Raw genomic sequence first — 27024 nt, 5'->3', positions numbered from 1 at the left:
TTACATCGTAGGTGCATGTTTAGCCCATGGACTGCTTTTCCAAAGTCATTGAACCATGTGACAGTCCCACAAGCAAGATATGCGAGTCTCAGTTCTTTGTCAATACTTGGTATGCTCAGGCTTGTTAATTTTAACCATTTTAATAGGTGTGTAGCAGTGTATCATTTTTTAAAATCTGCACTACTTAATGGCTAATGACATTGAACGTTTTTTCATGTGCTTATTTGCCATTCGAAGCTCTTCTTTGATGAATGAATGTTCAAATCTTTTGCCCATTAAAAAAAAAAAAACGGGCTGTTTGTTTTCTTCCTATAGAGATTAGAAAGTCCCATATGTATTTGGGATATGAGTTCTTCGTCACACCCGTGAAGAAAAGACTTTTTCACTCAGTCTGTGACTTATCTTTTCATTCTCTCTCAGCAGTGTCTTTCAAAGAGCAGAAGTTCTTAACTTTGATGAAGTCTAATCTATCAATTTTTTTTCTTTTATGGATTCTGCTTCTGGTTTTGTGTATACTGTGTGAGAAATGGCTGGGAGTTTTTGTTTGGTTTTGTCTTTCGCATGTGGATGTTCAGTTGTTCCAGCATCATTCGTTGGAAAGGCTCCCCTTTCCCCACTGGATTGCCTTAACACGTTTGTCAAAAAGCCATTGCCCACCTAAGTAACCCATAGAAAATTATCAGAGCCAGTAAATGATATCAGACTGTAGTTGTGGATTTGTTTATTTCTCCTTGAAGTTATGTCCATTTTGCTTCACGTATTTTGAAGGTCTGTTATTAGGTATCTAAACGTTTAGGATTATGATGTCCTCTTGATGAACTGACCTCCCCTATGAACTGACCTCCTTCCTCTATCACTTATGAAGTGCTTCTCTTTATCCATGATAATCTTGTTTGCTCTAGTATTTTTTGTTTGTTTGTTTGCTCTAGTGTTAATGTAGCCACTGCAGCTTTCTGATTCATATTAGTAGGCTACCTCATTTTATATCCTTTTACAAATTTAACTTATTTGTAGCTTTCATACCAAAGCATACCATTGGGTCTGTTTTACCTAATCTAACAAGTTCTGCATTAATTAATGTGTTCGGATCCTTTACATTCAATGTGATTATTTTAATCTACCATCTTGCTTTTAATTTTCTGTTTGTCCCACATGGGCTTTTTTTTTTTTTAATTGACGTATAGATAGTTAATTTGCAATGTTTTGTTAATTTCTGGTGTATGGCATAGTAATTCATTTATACACATATATATTCCTTTTCATATCCAATTTCATTATAGGCCATGACAAGATATTGAATGTAGTTCCCTATGCTGTACAGTAAGATGTTGTTTATTTTATATATAGTAATTAGTATCTATGAGTCCCATATGGTCTTTATTCCATTTTCTCTCTTTCTCTCCAAACTTTTTTTTGAGTTTTAGAGCGGTTTCTTATAAAGCAATAGAAACTGAAACATTAACAACACTTAGAAAGAACTTCTAAATCAATACATATATTAATAGCAGTATATAAATAAGAGACATGAACAAATTATTTATGTAAGAGAATACTTATTGGTGGATAAACATATATAAATATGCCTAAATTCATGACTAATTAGAAGGTGAAAATGAAAACAATGAAGTATGACTTCTTATCCATAAAGTTTACCATATTTAATGCTTCTAAAATTCTAAGTGTTTATGAGTATGAAGAAAGACAATGGAACAATATCTAGTGTTTGTAATAGAAACAAGTTTGTTTTATGATTCTGTATCATCTCATGTTTTAGTGTATTAGCTATGGCTAACTTTTTGTTTTTTTGGTTTTTTTTCTCCTTTTTCAGTTTTATTAGGTAGAATTATTACAGTTCGACTGCACGTACACATTATATTGCATGTAAATACATATGTACAGTATACTGCACATTATGGCTAACTTTTTGACTTAGTTTAGTTGTTACTTTAGGATTTATAGCACACATCTTGAACTTATCACAGTTTAATTTCAAGCACTAGTATACTTCAAGTATATTATGAGATACTTACAAAGCATATCTCCATTTCTCCCTCTTTTAGTTCTATGTATGTTATAATCTCCACAATGCATTATTAATATCTTTGATTCAATCTGTTAATTAACTTTTAAAAAGATTTAACTGATAAGGAAAAAAACATTTTTATATTTACCAAGGTAGTTACCATGTCTGGTGTTCTTTATTCTTTTTTGCAGGCCCAAGTTTTTTATCAGATATCATTTCATTCTGCTTGAAGGATTTCCTTTAATGTATTTTCTAGTTATGGTGTCTGATTATTTTTTCTCCTTTTATATATATGAAAAAGTATTTATTTCATTTTTATTTCAAAAAGATATTTTCATTGGGTGAAAAATTCTAGGTTGACAACTTTTTTTCTCTTAGTACTTTAAAGATATTGCTTCAATACCTTCTAGCTTGCATTGTTTCAATGAGAAATCTGCTGTCAGATTTATCTCTGTTCCTCTCTGGGCAACATATTACCCACTCCACCCCTCAAATGGCTTTTAAGATTTTCTGTTTAATTTGGCTTTAGGAAATTTTATTATGGTGTACCTTAGTAACCTTTTAAATTATGCTAAGAGATTTTTGAGGCATTTTAACCTGTATGTTTATCATTTTTATCTAATTTTGGGGAAAATTTGACCATTTTTTCCTCAAATATCTTCCCTCACTCCACTGAGGACTCTAATTACACATGTATTTGGCTCCTTGAAAGTCGCTTAGTTCACTGATGGTTTTCTTTTTCCCTGTGTTTCATTTTGGATGGCATTTATAACTATGGCTTTGAGTTCACTAAGCTTTTCTTCTGAAATGTCTAATCTGTTATTAATCTCATCTAGTATATTTTTATTTCAACATCATAAGTTTCATCTCTAAAAGTTCATTTGTCACTTTTGTGTCTTCCATATATTGATTTAATGTGTTCAATTTTTCTGCTAGCTTTTTGAACATACGAGATATAATGATAATTATTGATTTAATGCCTTTGTCTACAAGCTGTGTCACCTGTGTTATTTCTGGGTCAGTTTTGATTATTTGATTTTTTTCTCACTACGCATTTTATTTTTCTCCTCTGCATGCCTTGTGATTTTTAAATTGGATGCTAAATTTTATGTAATTTGCCTTTTTGAGTGCTGCATTTTATTTGTATTATCATTATTATTGAATGCTGATCTGGGCTGTGGTTATTCGGGAACAGTTGATCTTTTTGGAGCATTCCTTTAAATTTCATTAAGAAAAAGTTTAATCTAAGGTTAATTATTTTCCTTCACTGTTTGAGGCAAAACCCTTATTAATATTCTAATTTATGCTCCATGAATTATGAAGTTTTCCATTTGGGCTGTTGGGATTAGACACTGTTCCTGCCCCTTTGTGAGCTTCAGATATTGTTCCTCTGATAATTTCTACTGGATCATTACCCAGTGTGGACAGTTTTCTCACACACATGGCTAATTAGTACTCAACTGAATGCTTGAGAGGACCTTCTACAGTTCTTCAGAGTTCTGTCTTTGTGCAGCTCTCTCCTCTTCGGTGCTATGCCCTGAGGACTGTAGCCACCTTGACTTTCCCAGACTCCTAGTTCTATCTCGTCTCAGGAAGATTGCCAGACTTCACCCGGGTCCCCCTTCTCTGTGCTCTGGCCAGAAAATGTTCTGCAAGCAGTCAGCTGCCTCACCTTGCTTGTTTCCCTTCTGATAAGGTCATTGTTCTTTGTTGCCTGATGTCCTGTTGTTTCATATATTTTACCCATCTTCAAAGTTGTAGGGTGAACCCATATCCTTTTATTCTATCTTGGCTGGACATGGAAGTCCTAGTTAACTATTTTTAGAGATATTATGACAATTAGGTCTTCAATGGAAAGAGGAAACTAACATTAACTGAGGTCTTCCTGTTTCGAGCATTATGTTCAGTTCACGTTATCTCAACAACAATGTGAAATAAGTATCATGAACTAAATTTGTAGGTAAAAGAGCCTGGAATAGTTTATGCAAAATCATGCAGCTAGTAAGTAGTAGAGCTGAGATCTAAACCTCAATCTACTGGGAAAGTCCAATTTGCTTTCTTTTTAAAGAGATCATCACCCTTGACACTCCATCTAGACTTCTGCCAATAATTTTTTCTCCTTAAAAGTGAATTTTAACAACTTACCACCAAACAGTGCTCTCCTGGAGCCTATGTGATGAGGTTTGGCTCATAGAAGCATGTATAATATATGCTTTTCTTCTTTAAGCCAAATATGTCACATCGATCCCACAGAAAGGATGAATAAGAGACTATAATGCATCTCAATGTGGCCAAGGAAAAGTAAGTGAAAACCCATTTCCTATTAATAGTGGCTTCCTGGCAGCAACTATATATTCAGAGGCTTGTATGTATCATTTTTATGTAGTGCTTGAAGCTGAGACCCTCACATGTTAGTATGCTAGAGAGTTTTTATTCCATAGTCAATGGGCACATATTTTGTTAGAAGCCAATGGGCACATTTTTTGTTAGAATTCAAAAAGTGGCATGATAAAGGCTGTAGCTACAATTTAAGGGGAAAAGGTATCAGAATTATGCCTGTCCTCAAATAATTTCTGGGTTCAGTGTTTCTGGCTTTATGATCACCTAAGAAGGTATTTTTGAATGGATTTCCTTTATCATAGTAGCCCTGTATTGTTACAGGGCAGACACAGGGTTTTGATCTCCTGGAATGACCCGTGAGTGAGGCCAAGCCACTGAGTAGCTGTTGGATATCAGTGTTGTCTCTGCTTCACCTTGGCCTTCCTTGTGGCATCCATCCTCACCAGAAACCAATTCTTCTCTATCATCATGCTATAAAATATTACCTATGTCCCCCTTGTCCCCCCACACACTTTTCCACAATGAGGCAAGGCCTGGGAACCATGTCCTCTCATTGTCAGAATTCAAGAGTCCTTAAATTTAAACATCCTCATCCACTCATCAGGTGAAGATGAGACACACTGAGATGCGTTGCTGATAATGTGTGCCTATCAAATGAGCTCTAGTAAATTCTTCCGAGATGAACAGTCCTTCTTGAACATTTTAATAAGTGAATCTTTGTTCACATTTTGACTGCCAATTTCTGTGCTAACTTTTATACACTCTCCTATAGCTGAGTGTGTCTACATCTGGCACTTGTTTCATAGAGATGAAGTATAATGTGGAAACGTTCAACACTAGAGTGGGAAAGAGAATTGGGAATTAGTCTCTTAAGGGCCAACTGTCTCTCAACAACATTCCAGATACGTAAACGCAACTGTTTACGTAATTCCAGCCACACATGTGCATTACACTTGTGCTATAAACTCCACGGCATGAGTAAGGTCTGTGAAAGGACGGTAGGAGCAGCTGGAGGTACAACAAGATGAGAAGTTTCACTCTTTAACAAACCCTCCAAACATCCAGCATAGGTATCTTGCATAGAGAAAGTGCTAAATAAATGCTAGATTTGAATCAAATAAAAATTGCTCATACCCATGAGTACATTGTTTCTGGAAAAATTATGGAGCGCTTGACTGAGGGAGGCCACTCCCACTATGGTCCACCGGACAAGTGCTACTCTCATGCCCTAGGGCATTGTATGTCTGGCCTTAGAGTGAAGTTGTGGCAAAAATCAGCAGGTAAATTAGTCTGGTCAGTGGCAGCAAATGAATATTGTCCGTATTTGAATTATGCACATGATTTACATCCATGCCTTACAAGTTCTCCAGTACCTCATCGGGACAGCTTGAAACAGTTCCAGTTGCAGTAGGAAGTTCAGATGTCTTTTCAGTTACATGCGATAGTACAGAAGCCCCCTTAGATGTAGGAACCAGAAAATAGTCTCTTCCCATTTACCTTTTGGGAAAATGACCGACGGGCAGAAAGGGACATGTACTCGCTAGCTGATATCAAGAATGATAAAATGTGGTTCCATGTTTGTAGTAGGCTATAAGCCAATTAACCAAGTCTAATTCAAGAGCACCTGACAGCGCGCCGGGGATTCCTAGCTGTCCCTGGGAGAGACACCGCCCTTTCTGCACTCAAGCAAGTCGGGGCTGGAGGCATGGGGATGAGGAAATGAAAATTACTCACTGATTATGTTAGGTTGTTATTCCGCATCTGCACTGTCACTCCTTGGATTCCTTGAAACCTCTCTGTTTAAATGCCCCTCAGTAGAGAGATCTTTCTTCATCACACTCTCTATCTAGGACCTTAATTTCTTGTTCTTTATCCTCTTTCTCCTCACTCTGTTTTATTCTTCTTACTAGCACTTACACCCCCTAACATAATGTATATTTGTATTGATTTCTTTATTTCACAAGAGCAGAGACTTTGGTTCATCCACTTCTGTATCTCTGGCACTTAGACGAGAAGCACACAGTCGGTGCCCTAACAGTCATTCAAGGGGCCAGTGTGAGTCACTATAACCGACTACGTGGATGAATTATTATTTACACAGAACCTGCTCTGAACTAAGCTTTACGTAGACAGTAGAGAACCAGAAGTTCTAGATCCTGGCTGTCGTCGTGGAGTTGGCCATCTTGTGGGATGATCAAGTGAAGCCTAAGGTACTGTTTTCTCCATAGCCTCTCCCTCTGTTCTCTCCTTTCGAAACCTAGCAGTACTGCCAAGGAAACAGTGCCCTTCACAGGTCCCCAGGCCCTCAGGCTGTCTTCCTGACTTCTTCTCCTTTTGATCTTCAAAGCTGCCTTTGATGTTCACGTAAGTGTCTGGAGGAGGCTAGCACACGGGGAGCTTTGTCTGCCCCCACATCTGTTTGGCTGACCTTACTGTTCTGTGCTCTCTGAGGCCAGAGGAGCCATAAAGGACAATGACTGCATCTAAGGGATGAAGTATTTGTCTGACCCTTTCCTCTTTGAGGACATCCATCCTGGCTCACCTAAATGTCTTAGGGTTTGAGGTTAAGTTATTACCATGATACAGTCTGGAAATTTTCTAATCAGCTTCTCAGAAGACAGAGTCACTTCTTTTCCCAAACACCACCATCCCTTCCCTAGAAAATGCAAAATACAGGTTATTCCACTTAGAAACAGGAAAACATTTGACTGACCAGAATAGAATCAGACTGTTCGGTGTTAAAGAAAGAAGGTCGGTGCTGCTGGGGCAACAGAGCACAGCAGAGGAAAAAACCAACTGAGAGGCCAGAAGGATGTGTATTTGAATCTAAGTTCCACACTTGCTGGCTCTGTGACCTTGGGCTTTTAATCTCTTCAAGCTTCAGTTTCCTCTGCTGAATAAGTGCCAAGGATAATAGCAGTACTTATCTCCGATGAAAAATTCGGAGGATTAAATAAGAGAACATATGTAAAATGAACTTAGCCCTTGGTACCTAGTCTCATTCAAAATTTTCCCTATCATTAACATTAGAATGACAGCTCAGACTGCTCAGTGTTAGACATTTGGAATAAAGCATAATGTAGGTACTAGATTCCAGACCAACGTAAGCAGAGTCTTCACTTAGATTTAAATTGCAGGGTTAAAGATGAGAGATTTGTTTTGCATTTCCACTGCTGTATGTCAGCACGTGTCTGTAGCTGCCGCTTATGTGTGAATATTTGCATGTCTGTATGTGTGCTTGCACATCAGTGGATTGATCAGTTGATTGACTGATCAACCAACAGATGTTTATATCCTGATTTCCCCGATCAAGTAAAAATTATCATCAGCTTTCTGCATCTCCCATCTCATCCATCTCCACACCTCAGACCTCACAAAATGCCCTTTTTGCTTCCTTGAGCTATGGAAAGAGGGACCTTGAATTCCTCTACGTGAATACAAATTAAATACAATCTATACAAACCAAGTAAAATTAAAAGAGAACCACCGATTGAAATGTTCTAAAAAGTTTATCATTTTCTGGCTTAAAGTGACCAGTGTCACTTTCTTATTATTTACTGATTTTAAGTGACCAGTGTTTCAAAGAAAAGAAAATATAATTTCCATTGCTGTTCCTCAATACCAGGGTGGGGTTTGTTTTATGTGTTTTTTACACAAATTATTTTTTGTTAAAAGTAAATTATCAAATTGTCAGAGTCACAGCAGTGACAACCTTTGCAAGATCTCACTGTTCAAGTGGAACCAAAATAGCACTCTGGGGTACAATGTGCCCTCTGTACTCTTGGCTGTCTGTCTGGCCAGCAGAGGTTAAGAGTTTCTTGAGGATGACAGAACAAAGTACTGAAAGCCACGTCAGGTGAAATAAATAAGCTAGAGGTTGAGGTGGACATGAAGAATTAGGTAGGAATTTTCTTTCACTGCTGAGAAAAGTTGACTTAGATTATGAAGGCATGGACCTGGCAGTCAGAAGGTATGACTGCTGAGAGCTCTGTGTGATCTTGAGCCAATCATTGAACCTACTTGACTGGGCTTCCCATTCTAGGAAACAGGACATGTGAGCTAGGGATCTTAGAACCAGGAAAATTGGTCAGTACTTAGGAAGCTATTAGAATATAAAATAGTTCTTGGTAAGTGTCACTTCAGTTCCTTATATGAGAGGAAAGAAAACTGAAATGATGCAGAAGATTTTAATCACATACCTCTGGAGGTTCTATTCTAGTATGACAAGTGAATTTAAAGCTCTACTCCCCAATTATTCTAAAGTTATCATTGGGAAGATGATAGTCTTCGTGGTCAGTAAATCACTGAATTGAGGAGTCAAAAGACTTGGATTTAAATGCTTGTATGCCAAGACTATGGGAAAGCCATTTAGTCCTTCCGAGTTTACTCATTTTACAAATGAAGGTATCAGTGCCTCATCTGGAATGCTGTTGAGAGGATCAGATGAGACAATTTGTATGGGAACCTTTTGTAGCATTTGATGGAGCAGGAAGAGCACAGACTAGCATTAGAAAGACATTGTTTCCAATTCTCACCCCACCTCTACTCATCCGGAAGACCCTGGGGCCAGAACTCACCCATTGTGAATCTGCTTCTCCACCTGCAGAAGGGGATAAACTATCCACCTTATAAGTAGGCTAAGAAGAGTAATGTCTAAAAATTCATGATATTTATTTGGCCTCAGAATATTCTCTCCTCCAAACAATAAAATAATTACCTGTAGGAATTATAATGGTGCAAGGAACCTCAAGAAGGCAGCTCTTTTTTTTTTTACTTTTAAAAATTAAATAGTTAATAATAGTAAAAGAATATTCCACATGTGTGTAAAATATTACAAATAACAAAATTGACATCTGTACATTGGCCATGAATTTAAGAAATATGAAGAACATTGCAAATATCTTTGAGGACTTCCGTGGGCTTCTACCCAGTCTGATCTCAGCCTTTTCCCTCTGAGGTAATTACAATCTTGAATTTGGGTTTTTTTTTTTTTTTAAATGCACGGGCAAGTATTCTCAAGACCATATTAAAAGATTTTTATTAATGTATTTTAAAAGATTTATATTAATGTATTTTTACCATATGCATACTTCTGTGATTTTTTTTACTCAGTGTTATGTTTGTAAGATTCATCCATGTTGTTTACCTACCTGTCAGTCATTTTCACCACTGTATGTTATTTCATCACATTTATTCATTCATTCTTTCACTGATAGATTTTTGGTTTGCTTCCATCATTTCGGTAGTGCAAATAATGTTGCTACATATGTTCTTGTGATTTTTCTTTAGGATATACTTGCAGACAGGAGTGGAATTGCTGGTTTATAGTGTATACATTTTTACCTTTACTAAAAATGTCAAATTGTTTTCAAAAGTGGTTGTACAGATTTAGAGTCTCACAAACTGGATGTAAGATGTTTCCATTGATCTTCAATCTTGCCAACTCCTAATTTTTGCTAATGTGTTGGGTGAGTAATCGTATCTTGTGATTTTAAGGAGCGTTTTCCTGATTATTCATGAGTTTGAGCGTATTTCATATGTTTATTGTCCATCTGTGATTTAGCAGTTGATATTTTAAGATTTGCTTCTGTACATAAACAGCATGGCTGACTCAATCTGCAAGTTATTTTCCCTGAATTTGATAGAAGTCTCTTTAATATGGAGTCATCTTGAAGTATGCCAGTAGTCCTTTCATAAAGAGAGGTTTGTAATGTTATCTGTGAACCCCTGGCATTGTTTTCAAAATATTTTGTACTCGGCATATAGCAGAGTCAGAAAAGCCATTGTATATGGTAAGTATGTAATAAGCTGTCAGCCAAACAAAAGTTCTTGGATGCAAACATTTACTTGAAAGGATTCAAATTTTTTTCATCAGAATCCCAAATGTGTTGAATAATTCCCAGAAGTTTAAGAATTACTGACATTGTGAATGACAATTAAACTTGCTGACTGGTTTTAAGGATTCTTTTCACAGGAGAAGTTACGAGACCCAGTGGAAATTTTTACCTGGTGCAGTTAGAAAAGAGAATAAAATCAGCATAATTGTTGTCATTTAGGATGGATTATCTTAGAACTAATTCTTTTTCAGCAAACCCTCAAAGAAAAAGAATTGCAGGGTTTGACACAAATGTTCAAGGACTGTGCATTCACTTTCTTCCTCTACCTGAACGATTCTGTCCAAATTCCATTAAATTGAACTGATCAAAGTAGGCTTCTGAGAGTTGGGGTGGCCAAGTGGTACTGGAAGGACTGGAGCATGGTGTCACAGTCTAGACGGGGTGGGAAAGGGAGTCTGCATGGGGTGGCAGCCCGGTGTGGGGGGAGGACAAATGTGCCAGCAGAGGAGAGAGGCAGTGGTAGTAATGAGAGACTGGCCACACATGGGCGATTGATCCAGTAAGAACTATATCAAAGTTAATGGCAGCTAGATTTCATACTGTCAACCAAGAGGAAGTACAAAGGTGAAAAGAGAGAAACGAGAAGGAATCTGTGGTATTTAATCAGAACTGGAAGTATCTGAACTCATGGTTTTCAATGTATGGAGAGAGATATAGAAATAAATATACGTGTATGGACTCATAAGGAGCACGCCGAGCATAAATATCTCTGGTTTTAAATACCATTCTCAGCTAAAAAGAACCAGGGCTTCTTGAAAAAATTCCTAATTCCAGGTTCAGGGCAGGAAAAGTATTAAATGAGTCGAACACATTTATGTGTCAGGAAGAAGGATGTGCTCAAAGAATAATGGAGACATGTCAGAAGGAGATAGACATTCATGAACTCTGGGGGGAGAGGTACTAATAATGGGGACACTATGCATGTATGGGGGCAGGAGGTCTGTGGGAAGTCCCTGTACCTTTCCCTCAATTTTGCTGTGAACCTTAAACTGCTTTTTTTTTTTTAACATTTAAAAATAAAAAAGGACATAGAGGCTAGATTGAAGGGTCTCTCTGGCCAAACCTGTGACAACTGGAGCATCAGAATAAATATTTGTAGTAATGGATTAAAACTGATCAATAAAACAGGAATCCATGAGTCCGTACTGATATAAATAAATGAAAAAGTTGATAGCTTGATGAAGAATGGGATATTTATATAGTTTCAAAGTACTTTTCCACAACATGATTGTTAATTTCAAAGGGAAGAAGAGCAGCCTCACAGAGGAGAATCCTGTCAGACACCTTAATCAGGTGATTTACCCTTATCAGTAACGGGACAAAGAGAAGGGATAGGACACCATGAGAACACGCCACTTCTGTGATGCTCCTGTGAAAGAACTTAAATCTTATCAGGAGGAAATTTGGGATAAACCCGAACTGGGGTGCATTCTACAAAATAACTGACCACATGTAATCTCCAAAAGCATCAAGATTATGAAAGTCCAGGAAAGACTGAGGAACTTTCTAGAAGACATGACAACTAAATGCAGCATGTGATTCTGGCCTGAATCCCTCTTCTTTAAAAGACATGATTTGGGACAATTTGCAAAACTCCAGTGGGGTCTGAGGGTTCGTTGTCAGTAATGAGTGAATGTTAATTTCCTTGCTTTTATGGTTCATTGTGACGGTGTGTAGAATAGCTTCACTTGACGAAGTTCCCAAGAAAGTATTTGGGGATTATTCAGACATCATGTCAGCAGCAAACTCTCAAACTAGTTCAGGAGAATAAAAGTTTCTATATAGTTTTTGCAACTTTTCTCTAAGTTTCAAGTTATTTTAAAAAATAATGCATAAAAATAATTAATAAAAAGTGATACACTCAAAGAGACAATATAAATAAAATCAAGACAACGTATTTGAATTAAACGTGTACATAGTATTCAAAGCCCAGCGCTCAGAAAATAACTTGTATCTTAACCCAATTAATTAAATCACATCAGAAGTGAATAGGAACAGAGAAGAGAAAGCATTAGATCCAGGGAAGGGAAACTATATACTTAAGTGCAGACTGTGCAGCCGGGGAGTTTGAGTTCAGCCTCAGCCCCGTCAGTTACTGGCTGGGCCACCCTGGACACTGAGCCTTGGTCACGCAGAGAGATTTGTAAAAAGGGGATGGTAATAATGTTTATTTCCTAGGATTTGTGTGGATTAAAGAAGATAATCTTAAGGAATTAACATGGTGCCTGGTGCATAGCAAGTGCTTAAAATGGTATTTGCTATTAATGTTACTGTTATATTTATTTTTATTTTCCTACTTTACCTGTTAGGAAAAATTACCTGTGTTTGCATCATTCCTTTTTTCCTTTTCCTGTGTTGCTTTTTGGGGCAGAAAGATCTTTCTAAATGTTTCCGAACCCAGAAGATGATGTAAAGATAAAAATAATAATAACAAAATCAACGTTTTACATGCATCATTTCATTTAACCATTTAGTCTGTGAGGTTAAGAATACTGCTTTTATAGATGGGGTAACATGTAACATTCAGTAGTTCCATAATCACTATATGTAATGCTACACAGCAACTGAGATTATGTTCCTTTAACTCAAAGCCTTCTCTCTCTTTTTCAAGTGTAATTAAGCTGGCCTCTAAAAACCAAGCTCATTTGTTCTGGAAGCTTTTGGTACAAACAAAGTCTAATTCTCAGTGAGAGCTCTGGAAATATTTATTGTGTTGAATTGAGGAGTAATGTGTTTAAGTGTCAATAATCTAATTAACTTACCATGATATGAATTACTTTAATCAGATACTTTATTGAGACAGATTTAATAGGGAAGGCAAAAAACCCCCAAAAAACCCAAAAAACCCCCAGAATCTTTGGTACCTTACAGAATGGGTAGATTACTGAACTGGTGAAGAAGTAAGAAAAGCCAATGACAAATCTGACCCTGCTCAGCCTCTGGTGAAAATATTAAGGAAAAAAAATCCATATACAATTATTTTCTATAAATATTTTCTTGAGTCTCTTTGGGAGAGAAAGAAGAGAAGAGAGCAGAGAGAGGAGAGGAGAATGAATAGCTAATTATCTTCCTCTCGATAATGACCCTCCATGGGCCTGGGAGCTATGTGTGAACAAACTCTCTTTTCTACACTGAGCAAGCATAGTAGCTTTCCCCATCTGATCCATTTTCCAACAATTGAACATGTTTATCATTTTCCTTCGGGATTGCTTCCAAACCTCTCTCTTCTTTGCATGTGAGGCTCCGGACTGTATCCATTATTCTAATGGAAGCCTTGTTCAATCCAAATATAGGACTTGGAAAGATAAACCAATTTTATTCCTATATTCATCTCATTATAGTGTGAGCAGCGTATATGGTTTGTGGTTTATCTTCAGATAATTTTATTAAGTATCTGTGGGTGTGATTTTGCCATGGTAGGACAATACATAGCAAACTAAATGGGTAAAAAGCCTTCCTTTCTAAGAGGTAACAATAAATCAGATAATGTGATTTAAAAGGCTCACAAAAAATGATGAGAAATTTTAAACAGTACCTGAAGTAGAACATTACAGAATGGCAAACCTCAAAATTAGAAAATTATTGAGTATAACATATAATTAGATTTTTCTTTTACCTGTAACGAACTTCTCCATTTTATATAGAAATAGTTAATATTAAGAGAAGTGAATGAGAATTGGAATGCTATCTTAAGCTATTGGAAAATAAGAAAATTAGAGCAATATTCATGAAGTGGGTTTATCACAGCCTTCTCTGTTTCTTGATTTATTTCACAAAGAAAGCACTTCAACAATGTATAAGAAAGATTTAAACTGAAATAACTACAAATTATAATAATGTACTAAATAGTAAAAACATTAACATTTTTCCAGCTTTACTGAGCTATAATTGACATATAAAATTGTGTGAATAACAATAACATATTTTAGATTGGAATTTCTCCTTTCTGCAAGTATTAACAGCTTAAGAAGGAAAACAAAAAAATGTTATATCTATTGTTCAAAAAAATATTTATATTGTCACAAGGAAGACAGAAGTCTTTTATCCAAAGTTACCCAACATTTGGATCTCACGTAAATAAGACTGAAAATCCAGAGAGGAGCTGCGATGTTGTAAACAGTGCGATGAACTCATTCTAGTTTTTGAAAATCTAAGTACAGAGAAATTCCTTGTCCGCAGCAAGGCTGTTACATGTGCACAAGGAAGCTCAGACCTATGCCTTTGCTAAGTTGAAGCCCAGACCCTTGACAGCTAATTATGGATTAATGAAGCCCCTTTGTGGAAATAATGCACAACGTAATTAGCCTCATAAAGGCTAAGAAAATAATCCCTCCTTTTTTTTCTTTCCTTTGAAACCAGCAGCTTAAATGGCCTGTGGACCTTCGCTGCTGGGGGAGGCACGTTTATCGTGATGTTCCTTGGTAAAGCATTTAGCTTCAAACGTAGAGAAAAATCATTCCTGGGTAACTGTCTCTTAAAGCAGATTTCTTGTGAACAGAACATTCGTGTTTGCGGGTGTGTTTGGGAGTGTTGCTCTCCCGGGCACGTACAGAAGGCAGATTGTAGACAGTGAATGTTTAGTCAAGGGTGAGAATACTTTTGTTTTAGTTCCAGATCGTCTCTCCCAGCCAGATGATATTTCTTCCTTTTAATCAGGGCCTCAGAAGCCCTTGTGCATTGTAGGAGTGCTGCTAAATATGATGGAATGGTCGCATCTTTTAATTTAGTCCCAGTAGGAGAATAAGTTATTCTTCCTCCACCAGGCGACAGACGGGCACTTTTGCTGTTACCTAAAGCTCAGTTGTGCGAAGTCTTTGAGAGATGGTGCTATCATGTCGGGCTTTCCTGAATCATTTACCAGAGGCCAACGGTAGCCTCTGTTTCCTACAAAGCATTGCTTTTGCATTAGAATGATCTTTGGAAATGAGCCTGGATAGGCACCATGTACACATTTAGGGTGTTGTTTGACTGCCTTGTACTTAATAGCTGTGATGGAACAAAGGTAATTAGCATATGAGGAAGGTTCTGGCTTGTCCTGCTCAATCCCCTACCCTTCCTGCCAACCAAGGAAGACTCTACCGATTCCAGGCAATTCTTTGGGCTTTTATGATGGAATGAAGATGAGATTGACAGGCCAAAAGCAAAGCAGATGGGTTTTTGACAGAAGAGAAGAGCAAAGAAGAGCCCTTGTGTCCAGGGGCCTGTAGACGAGGCATGTCCTTTGCTGGGGGGGCTCTGGGACAGAACGATGACCTTTTGGAAGAAATGATGTAGAAACAGTCAGTTCTTCTGGGGAAGGAAATTGAAAGGCTTCCAGAGGCTTGGGACACTATAAAATAGGGAAGGAGAGCATTTTAATGAATTTTGTTGTTTATGTGCTTGTATCCTCTTTAAAGATGTTGACACGTGTGCATGAACATTGGACATCCTATCTGAATTATAATTTTCTGCATGTAACAACCGTCTGGGACTGAGCCAGGTGACCATGGCTTCCTTGGGGCTGTGTCTGTATGATAGTTGCGAGCTTTTATAACGGGCTTTTTCTTTGGGTGCTGCCTACTTCAGACACGTTTTGGTGCACTGGAAAATTTCCAATGATGAGAGGCTTCTGTGGGTATGTGAATATCTTTGAACTGATAGGCTTATTTATCTACAAGGCTATGAAGAATTCTCTGTCACCCAAGTAGTATATCTGCTGACAATGCTCTATCATAAAATAAGATTTGTGATACGTTTAGAGATTCGAGATCGTGAGTGATGATGGCGGAGCACATCTTAAGAGCCTGAAGGTGAACTGGAGAAAATTAAAGTCAAGTTTCAGGGATTTATTTGCCAATGTAAGTCTGGAGTAAACTTGGCAGGGTGTGTAGAAACAAGTAAATATCGAGTCGCCAGTCTTCCTTTTGTTCCAAATCTTCCTCCCAGGCAGGATACAAATTGATCTTTGCTAAACATTCTTTTGCATCTCGGAAGTTTTTCTGGGCGTTTGACTTCATAGCAATAATAAAAGATTTGCAAAGGAAAATCTATAGATAAACATCAGGTTTATATTGTACAGCACAGGGAACTATACTCAATATCTTGTAGTAACTTATGGTGAAAAGAATATGAAAATGAATATATGTACGTTCCTGTATGACTGAAGCATTGTGCTGTGCATCAGAAACTGACACCTCATTGTAAACTGACTATACTTCAATGAAAAATATATATATTATATAAGAAAATCTAAACATCCCTCAAGAATAATTTTCATTTTTAAGCCTGCATCTCTGATTCTATATAATATAATCAGTATTCTTTTAAAGTCCTCTCTCTGCCTACTTGCTATAGGAGTCACAGAGTAGCACCCATGAGCCTGACTCTACCCCAAAGAAAGACAATGGGCTGTAATAATCCCGTTGGTTTAAATCTTCAGCAAGGGTGTGCAGTCACATTGGAGATCCTGTAGCCCTGACTGCAGACAAGGTTGTGGGGACTCCAGGAAGGATGAGAGAAGCACAGCCGTTAGACCCCCGGCTCACGTTCGCCCTTCCTCCCTGCTGTTCTGCTCATTTTATATAATCTTCTTGCACCCGTTTTTGTGTACAAATAGGCTGTGCTGTCAATCACAGTAAGATCTTTACATGCAGAACCATGATTTCCAAAGAGGTCTACATTATCCTCTAGCTGTAACAAGGAATTCAGAAAAAGAGAATTATGGAGATACCTTTTCTTCTATGTTCTGAGAGCACATTTACACCAATACTTTATAGATACTTTAGGGCTAGAAGTGACCCTGTGAGGTAGGTGTTTATACTAGTTGGGATAATTCAAGTTGCTTTAATAAACAGACCCCCAACTCTCACTGGTTGAACACAATTAACATTTACTTCTAATTTACCCAAAGTGGATGGTGCCACCTGTCACAACTTTGACAAGGCAGTTCAGAGACTCAGACACCTTCCAGTCTGTGATTCTGCCATCCCTTGTGGACCTGGAGTCCTCTGCTAGATTCTCTAATTTTTATCCAGCAAACAAGAGAGAGCACAGAGTGGGAAGTTTGTATGGACTGGACCTGAAGGCGGCATTCATCACTCCTGCCGTATCCTAATGCTAGCACCATCTGGCCACACCAAACTGCAAGAGAGACTGGGAGATACAGTCTAGTTCTGTGGCCAGAAGGAAAGGGAACTGTGTTTAGTGAAAAACTAGCCAATCTCTGGCATAGTGTTATCCCCACCTCACCGATGGGGAAACGGAGACATAAAGGGGTTAAGTAATATAAAACTCACCTAACAGGTGGGAAGCTAGAATCTGAACCTACGAATCTAACCCCAAAATAGCCTTTTTTGAAAACTGAAGTATAGTTGATTTACAATGTTGTATTAGTTTCTGGTGTACAGCATAGTGATTCAGTTATACATTTATATATGTATATTCTTTTTCATCTTCTTTTCCATTATAGGTTATTACAAGATATTAAATATAATTCCCTGTAGGACCTTGTTGTTTATCTGTGTTATATATAGTAGTTAGTACTGCTAATTCCAAACTCTTAATTAATCCCTCTCCTTTCCCCTTTCCCCTTTGGTAACCATGAGTTTGTTTTCTATATCTGACTCTGTTTCTGTTTTGTAAATAAGTTCATTTGTGTCATTTTTTTCAGATTCCACATGTAAGTGATATCGTATGATACTTGTCTTTCTCTGTCTGACTTACTTCACTTAGTATGATAATCTCTATGTTCACCCATGTTGCTGCAAATGGCATTATTTAATTCTTTTTTATGGCTGAGTAGTATTCCATTGTGTAAATATATCACAACTTCTTTATCCAGTCATCTGTCGATGGACATTTAGGTTGTTTCCATGTCTTGGCTATTGTAAATAGTGCTGCTATGAACACTGAGGTGCATGTGTCTTTTCGAGTTAGAGTTTTCTCCAGACATATGCCCAGGAGAGGGATTGCTGGATCATATGGTGACTCTATTTTTAGTTTTTTAAGGGATCTCCATACTGTTTTTCATAGTGGCTGCGCCAAGTTACATTCCCATCACAGAACAGCCTTTTAAACGAGGGAGCAGAGCTGCCTTCCAGATAATGAATGCACGGTGCTGCCCCTTACTTCCAATGAGTAGAATGAGGCGTAGAGGAAGATCACGTGCCTCCTCCTAGTTGATAACATGCAGCAGACACAGGATCCATGTTCCCGTACTCCGTGGAACTGCAGTCTCATTTAGGATGAGTGCGTGACCCTCTGATTTCAGTGGTTCTCTCCCTGAGCATCTTTGGGGAAGAGGGGCTTGTGTTCCAATCTCAGTAAGTATTTTAAGGTGAGCCAACTCATACTCTACCATCTGAGACCCTTGTTTCCAACAGCATGCAACGAGTCAAATGATTCAAATTAGTGATCATGGAGTCAAGCAGACAGGCATGGGGTTAAGAGGCAGAGCCTGGAATCAGAGCTCCCAAATCAGTGAAATCTAACCCAGGCTTGGCCACTAGCTGGACGTGCGACTTAAGTTACTTAGTCTTTCTGTGCTTCAGCTTATTATTCATTTGTAAAATGCTGGAAATAATAATACCTACCTTACAGGTTGTTAAGAGGATTAAATTAATGGATGTAAAGTTCTTAGAACAGTATCTGACACATCATTAGCAATCACATTTTCATTGTGGGATTGTTGCTGTCCTGACTGTTACTTACTTGCACCTGATCAGACTAAAGGCATGACACACATTTTTGCTGACACATAAAGAAAACTCTGGTCTCAGTAAATGCAACTTCGTCTGCTCAGTGGCTTATGCTGCTGGACTCTGGCCTTGCTCATGCCCAGACTCCAGTCCCTCAGGAAGTCCTATCTGCTCTGCCTCCAATGTGTTGATTATAGTTAGTTCTCTCCATCTTCCCTGCCTCACCCCAGTTCAAGCCTCTCATCTAGTGCCTGGATCACTGCAAAAACTTAGAAAGTGCTGTTTTGGCGTGCGCCTCTACCATCCGATCTCCATAGAAGCTGGAGTGATCTTTGAAAATATGAATCAGACCACGTAATTCCTCTGACTCAGCCTGCTTTCTAAGTTAATGAAAATTTAAATAAATCTCAAGTTCTTCCCTTGGTTTTTGTCTGGAAAAGGGGCAGGTAACTCCTTAGTAGGTCATAGTTTGTTCAAAACAATATTCGTTTATGCTGTTGTTCTAGAATTATTACTACTAGCACCGTCTTTCACTCCCCAAAGTGCCCTGACTTGGATGATAAATTATCTGATTACCCTGCTTATGGCCTGAAGCATCTTCACCTTGAGTAAATACTACAAATACTACTTGGTCATAAATCTTTTAGCGGGGAGGTCACCTCCTCAATTAATTAAAGTCCATAGGCCTTCAACATAAAGCTAGAAGAAGTTTGATTATAATATGGAAGTTTAAATTTAGTTCGATTATCTTTTTGCTGTATTTTAAAAGAATCCGTCAGTTATTTGTCTGTGGGCAACTCCGCCCCGAGCCCTGCCTTTTTTGTAGAGGGACTCGGCCATCTAGTCAGCACAGCCTGAGTCAACAGGCTACTCTCCAGGCCACCGCTGCTTCACATAGGCCCCCTGGAGGATGGTGAACCCTCCTGCCACCGACCAGGAAAGATCCAGTCTCCAGATACCATCAGAGCGTCTCCTCACTCCGTCTCTGCTTGTACCCAACTGGCAAGAAGCTTTACCCTCTGACTCCCCCTTTTGGCTGGGGATTGTCCCTTTTCTCCTCCACGGAGTATCTGGGGAAACAGAAGGGGGTCCTCTACCCTCACTTATTTTGTACCTACCGATGCTTTTCGAGGCCGTGTTCTGCATAAGGTCCCTTTACTGAGAGAAGCAAGAACCCACTTCTAGTCTTTGACAGACTTTTATGATCTGTCCTGTCTCTTGACTTCAGCACCTTTCACTCTTCATATGGATTAGCCACACTGCCTGCCTTTCTAGAAAACCCCAAGCACGATCCTGCCTTATAGACTTTGCATTTGCAGTTCCTTCTGCCTGCGGTACTGTTCCCTGGATCTGCTTGACTCTGCTTAAATGTCATCTCTTTGAAAGACCCTTCCCTGATGATCCAATGTAACATAACTTTCACAGGCACTTCGTCAAAATCCTGTTTTGTTTCCTTCACAATACTTACCACTATCTAAAATTATTTTGCTGGCTTAATTGCTAATTTCTTTCTTTCAAACTCCATTATAACAATAATAAATAGTTACTACATTTGCTATTATTACCAGCCCTCTGGGGTCAGTCCCTAGCAAGGGGCTTTCTGCCTGGTGTCGCGCGCACCAATAGAACAAGAACAGAGTTCAGTTCAGAAGCAAGGGAAAGCTTTATTCCTTGATGGAAGAGTGGAGAGGCGCGAGCTCACAATACACGCTGTCCCCAGAGGCCATCGCAGGGCTGCTGTACCGGGATCTGGTCTGCGGAGCGTCGGGGAGGGAGGGGCGGAGTTCTGACCGAGTGTGCGCAGGCGTGCCACGCACGCGCGCCAGGCCCAAGCGTCCGGCGCAGCCTCTCTGTGCAGGGCCCGCCGCCATCTTGAATTGAGGTGTCGCTCGTGCGGGTCGGTTCTCCGCATGACGCCAAGTTAGGCGTCGGGGGTAGGAGTTCTGAGCTGGGAGCTCTAATCCAACGTGTTAGGTGTAAGTCCTCTGCAGTCAGCCCACTACAGGCAAGCACAAAAAAGAGGTAAGACTTTGTCACCTAGATTCCATTTTATTTTTCTCGGGGACCCCAGTGGGTCTTGTCGGTGACACTATGAGCCTAACCTTCTCCTAGGTGCTCTCCAGTGATGAACTTTTAAAATCTGTATAGTTGTGAGATAGGTGCTATTATTATTCCCATTTTATTATTTTTTAATTCTTAATTGTTATTTATTTAATGGAGGTACTAGAAATTGAACCCAGGACCTTGTGCATGCTAGGCACACACTCTCCACTGAGCCACAACTTCCTCCCTTAAATTCTTAATTTTTAATAAAGACACCGAGGTTAAGAGAGATGAAGAAACTTGCTTACTGTTACAGAGAGGGAGCTAGGATTCAAGCCTAGACGGTCTGTTTGCAGTGTCTAACCTGAACCACCAGACAAGGCTGCATCCCATCAGAGTCCTCCCTGGAGGATAGAGCTTTCCTGTCCTGTGTGCTACTGTGTCTCTTCTCAGCACTTCTGCGATAATGTGATTTATAATAAGAGATGTGTACTTGGTCTTCGTTTGGGTTCTGGCACAGGGCTCCTAAAATCACTGGGATTTCCCAAGTGTTGAGAGCAATAAAAGTGTCTTTTGTCATGGTAATGAGTGACTTCTGGAAAGCACCTAAGGATGGGGGCTGGTTGCCAGAGGGGTCAATCATGTGATTAGAGGGTTAGAACTTTCTGCCCCCACCCCCCTCCGCCGACCTCTCAGGGAAGGAAAGATGTGCTGGAGGTTGAATTCAGTCACCCACCGGTGGCCAATGATCTAATCAGTCATGGCTATAGAATGAAGCCTCCATAAAACCTCAAAAGGAGGAGGTTCAGAGAGCTACTGGGTTGGTGAACACATAGAAGAAAGAGGACGTGGATGCTCCGCACCCCTTCCCACACACCTTGCCCTGTGCCTCTCTTCTCTCTGGGCTGTTACCGAGTTACATCCTTTTATAATAAACCAATAATCTGGAAAGTAAAATGTTTCTCTGAGTTGTGCGATCTGCTCTATCTAGCAAATGAATTGAACTCAGGGAAGGAGGTGGTTGGGAACCCTGATCTATAGCTCTTGGAGGGGAAGAAGCAGTTTTGTAAGCATGGACCCTTAACCTGTGGACTCTGACACTATCTCCAGGTCGATAGTGTCAGAACAGAGTTGAATTGCAGGACACCCAGCTGGTGTCCGAGAACTGCTTGTTGGTGTAGGGAAACTCCATTCCCACACCCCCCATGCTGGAATTGACTCACACAAGGCTTGGCTCAGTTAATCTTTGTTTAACTTTGAGTGAATAAATGTTGTTAGAAAACCTTGACCCTGTTTGATTTTTAAAACAGAGAGGAAAACTCACTTGCCTATTTAATAGAAATACCAGAATCCATTCTCTTGTTTCAAGAGCATTGGGAGGCAGGGGCCCAGCCAGGGATGCCCCTGAAATACGAATGGGGGAAACGTGCTGTGTAGCCCCACAGCAGATCCTGCATGGAGTCTTGAGACATTTCTAGGAGTGGCTTTTCATGGCGTTTCTGATTTAGTTGTAAAATAGGCAACCTGGCAGCAAGTTACTGATGCTAGAGGGAGCAAGATGCAGACATAGAAGCAAGGCATAGAGTGAACTAACAGACCGCCTCACACCTTCCCCACCATCAGGGTGAGCACAGAAAATTAAGCTGCCTTGGATTGAATTTCTTCTTCTTGTAGCTGAGTACTGCAACCTTTGCTGCATTAATATTAGCTGATAAATGCTTAGAGCAATTAATTTATCCCATAAAAGATCAAGTATTATAACAATACCATGTCTAGTTCACCCTTTACCTACCACGGCACAGTTAGTAACATAGGCTTACTGATGTTAGCTGAGTCAGCCTGACCTGCCTTATTTCACTTCTCAGAGAGAGGAGAGAGTCACAAATGACCTGCTACAGAGAGATGAGTCTTTGTATGTGCTGTGAATCTGGCTGTGTTCCAGCTAGTTTTTAATTAGATGAATGTGCCCTTTCAATGTTGCATTCCTGTTTGTCCCCCTATCTCTTCCCTGCACTGCTGGTTATTTATGTATTTAATATGCAAATAAAGACACACCAGCTCATACATCAGAGGCCTGCCCCCAACATCCGACATCCATGGGGCCTTTTAGAAGCAGATCTGTATATCTCGACCAGAACAAGTCCCTTTGCAGCCATTCATCTGGGCTGGCTGTGTTTATAAGCTGAGGCTTCTCTTTTTGTCCCCTTTATTTTCTGTGTATTACTGAGGTTTGTACAACCATTGTTCGGTTCTCATTTTTGCAGACATCTGTTATGCGGCCAGTCATTGTTTTAAAAAAAATCTAAAGTAAGCTAAACGTATCAACCAAGCAACACTTCCCTCACTCCCCAGGGAGTTTAGGCCTATTTATGTAGCTGCTGGATGTAAAGATACTGGGGTTTATATCATTTGTATTAATCTAAAATTAACTGTGCATGTGCTGGGAGCCTTAAGACCTAGGCTTTCTCAATCATCAGCTTCGTTACCACTGAAAACAAACAAGAGAAACTGAACCATTATGTTTTTGACAGCATTGATCTTAATATTCATTAACTAAGTAGGTTTGGGATCTGGTGCACAGCACGGGGATTTGGGGCTGGTCAAATCTTTGTTTCTTCTTCTCTCAGATTCACTCATTCAACAAATACATATGTTGAGTGCCTTATGTGTCAGGAAGCAAAACTCAGAAGCCTCAATTTTTGAACATTGCATCCATCTGTTGACTACCTTTCAACATGTGCAGTTGCCCAAGTGTCCTTGAGTATGTCTGTGCCTCCTTGGACTGCCTTGAGTCCTTCATCTCTTTCTTCAAGTTTGAGACCCAAACAGCATTCCCATATCATAGCCCCTCAGGACCCACACAAGGCTCAGTCTATCAGATTTATAGGTTTCATTTCTGGCTGAACTTAAAATCAGCTGGGGAGCTTTAAAACTATATACCAATCCCCGTTCCAATCAGTTGAGTCAGAACTTAAGGGTGGAACCAGTTGCAATTTTCTAGGTTATTCTCATATGCAGCCAGGGTTGAGGAACACAGATCTAGAATAAAAGGCTACAAACTGAAGGTTAGTGCACCTGGTGGGTGTCTTTGGGCAGTGTGAGGAGCAGCTGTCAGAATTTGCACAGATCACTAAGAAAGTAGTGCTCTCCAGGACACACAGGTTCACAGTGGTCTAGGCTTCAGGGACGATTGTGTAGAGAAAGTTGGGCAGAGAAGCTCTGGACAGAGACTCAAGCTGTGTGACCTAGAAGGAAGAAAGCAGGTCGGCATTTACAGCATAATGCGTTTTTAAAAGTGCTTAGAGAATTTCAGGTGACTGAAGTCGTTGGCAGGAGTCTTTGCAGAAAGACAAATCATAATATTTGAGAAACAAAAAGGAGAGACCTTGAGGGCAGATTTTATATTCATCTTCTAAAAAAAATGACTTGGAAAATTATACTTCATTTTGTTCAAGAACTTATTATGCTGACAAATATTTGTACAAATATTATTTCAGCCCATGAATTTTATTTTAACAGACTTCCAGGGTAAGGCCCAACTACATAGAGAAAATGCCAACCTTCCTTTCCATTTGCTGGTCCAGAGTCTTACATTTCAAAAGACAGTACTGGACCTCAGTTTACACTTTCTTATAAAGATATGTCATGATTTTTCTTTATTGTAGTCAGTTTACAGTGTGTCAGTTTCTGGTGTGCAGCACAATGCTTCAGTCATACATGAATATATGTATATTTGTTTTCATATTCTTTTTCACTGTAAGCTACTACAAGATATCAGATATAGTTCCCTGTGTTATACAGTATATGTCATCATTTTTTTTTCAACGTTGAGAATTTTGAATGGTACAAACATGTTGGAAAAATTATTTTAACCCTACAAATTCTGCACCAGCAAGATATCCTGCACCCAGGATTTTACTGAAGGGAAAAGAACGTCCACAGATAATGTGTCCATACATGTCTACAGTAGCTTTTACAGTTCACTTCTATAACTGATTTATAATAGTTAACCAATACTGTCTTGAGAATTGAGGCCTAGTGAATATTCAGACTAAGTAAAAGATTCCCCGCACTTACCACATTCTTTTCACCACTAAGAAGACATAACCCAAGCATTTGCTGAATATAGGAAAAGGTCATAATTTCATGGTGATCTAAGTATTCCAGTATATTTTAGATGAGAGAAGTTGACCATGGAGGAGTTCACTGTTGTACATAGAATGTGAAGTTGGAGGAACTCTGATTAAAGGAGGGGCTTGCCCTGCTTCTCCTGGCTTCAGTGCAGCTCAAGTGTTGATCCTTTGAAATGGATGCCTGAGTGCAGGGGAGGGAACAGCAAATCCTTGATACCCAGGCCCAACTCTGGGAAAAGGATTAACAGGGCTTGGTGCTTGGTGCCCTGAATGGTTTGAAAATGCGTCTTGGGACGTGTGGATCTCATGACCTCTTCCAGGAACTTGAGCACTTTTAGCATCTCTGCCATCTCTTCTTCTTTAGACTGCAGGAATCTTGGACCAGCTCTTGGACCAGAGAATTGAGTTCCTTCCTCAAACGCGCGTTGACCCTCATCATATTTCTGCCAGTATCAGCAAGGCTAAGCATATTTCATGAAACTCTGTTGAGCCTGGCATTCTCTACAGATGTCTCCATGCCAGCATTCTCCTGTTTAGCAGCACAAATCTTGTCAATGAGTTGGCATTTCTCCTCAATCAATGCAGCCAGCATTTTTGCCAACTTCTCTTCATGTCTCCCATAAAGTCAACTTTTACAAGATCGAGCAAATCTGAAAGTACCTAAGATCCCCACCAAAAAGCTGATGACAGGCAGACTTGCCACTATCTGCCCTTTTAGGTTCTGGAAAGTGAACCATGAACTCAAGCCACTGGACAGCAGCAACACCACAACCTCACTCAGCTCCAAAGAAGAGCCCTAAGCCAAGCTCCACAGAGGACGGCAGCCCCTCGTGGCACTGATCCACCACAGGGCTCTGCCCAGTTACCGTGGATCCACCAGCCACAACAAGCCCCAGGTAACACACCAACATTCCACCTGGAACCCAACCAGCAACTGACATCCTGGATTGGTCAGGTATCTTGTCAGTGTTGGGGAGGGGCTGCATCAGAGAAGGGGTCTGTAATGAAAAATGTGATTCTCTCCATTATTGCCTAATGGTCATTTTTCCTTCTCTCTTTCCTTTTGTGTTGATCTCAATACACCCTACAAATGGAGGGAAGTGTGTCCATGTTAAGTTTATGGTTTCACGTGTCTTTAACCTTTCTAACACTTGGCAGTATCCGAAGACCCACTGTAGGAATCATGTCTTAGAGTAATATCCATTAACCCAGAATACACACCTCTGTCACATTTCAGCTGAAACTCACACACTCTCACAACATGGATCCATCCGATTCATGGGGGCTGAATTTCATAGAAATGAAATCAATCCCAATGTACACTCTAATGTCTGTCTCTTTTGCTCTCAATACTGTTTTTCAGAGCTACGCGGTTTTTTTATATAAAGATGCCATTCATTCTGTTCGGAGGGTTGAATTTGCCATTCATTGTTTCTGTTGCAAGGCTTGTAAGTGTATATCACAGACTATTAATCCATTCTTTGAATAATAGTCATTTGGGTTAGTTCAAGTTGCACTATTATGAATGAAAATTTTTGAATATTTATGCACGCATCTTTTTTCTAAATATCTGATTTCATTTACCATATGGGATGAATACATGCAAGCAATGATATTGGGTAGGTGTGTGCCGAATGCTCCTTATATGTCATGATATTTTAAGCTAACAAGTGACTGTGATTCACAAAAGCTATCCAAATGGATCCTTATCAATTGGAAGCCTCATTAACGGTATGATACCTGAGTTTATCATTAAAATTTTCTTTGGGAACAAATTCAAATGTTGAAAATCATAACAGATTAAAATCTGATCTTCTGTAGTTATATAAATTTATCATTCTGTTAGATGAATATAAAGTTTTGCCTCAAGCTCTCTCTTTTTTCTTTCCAAAATATTATGATACGTATTTCCT

General features: G+C 39.3%; 1 protein-coding gene across 30 annotated transcripts in view; it reads left to right on the top strand.

Annotated features, from left to right (window-relative positions):
* LMNTD1 (lamin tail domain containing 1) overlaps positions 1 to 27024 on the top strand; it is a 314635-nt gene that overhangs the window by 146918 nt on the left and 140693 nt on the right. For 14 of the 30 annotated variants that reach the window (XM_074357488.1, XM_074357490.1, XM_074357489.1 and 11 more), the window contains one exon: positions 25476 to 26007. The exons of 14 other annotated variants lie outside the window; for them this stretch is intronic. The gene's annotated coding sequence lies outside the window, so the exon portion shown is untranslated. The remainder of the gene's footprint in view (positions 1 to 25475; positions 26008 to 27024) is intronic. 2 more of the 30 variants (XM_074357486.1, XM_074357475.1) reach the window with 1 other exon arrangement.

This window comes from Camelus bactrianus, chromosome 34, assembly GCF_048773025.1.
Source record: "Camelus bactrianus isolate YW-2024 breed Bactrian camel chromosome 34, ASM4877302v1, whole genome shotgun sequence".
NCBI lineage: Eukaryota > Metazoa > Chordata > Mammalia > Artiodactyla > Camelidae > Camelus > Camelus bactrianus.
This window is presented reverse-complemented; position numbering and strand designations above follow the sequence as displayed.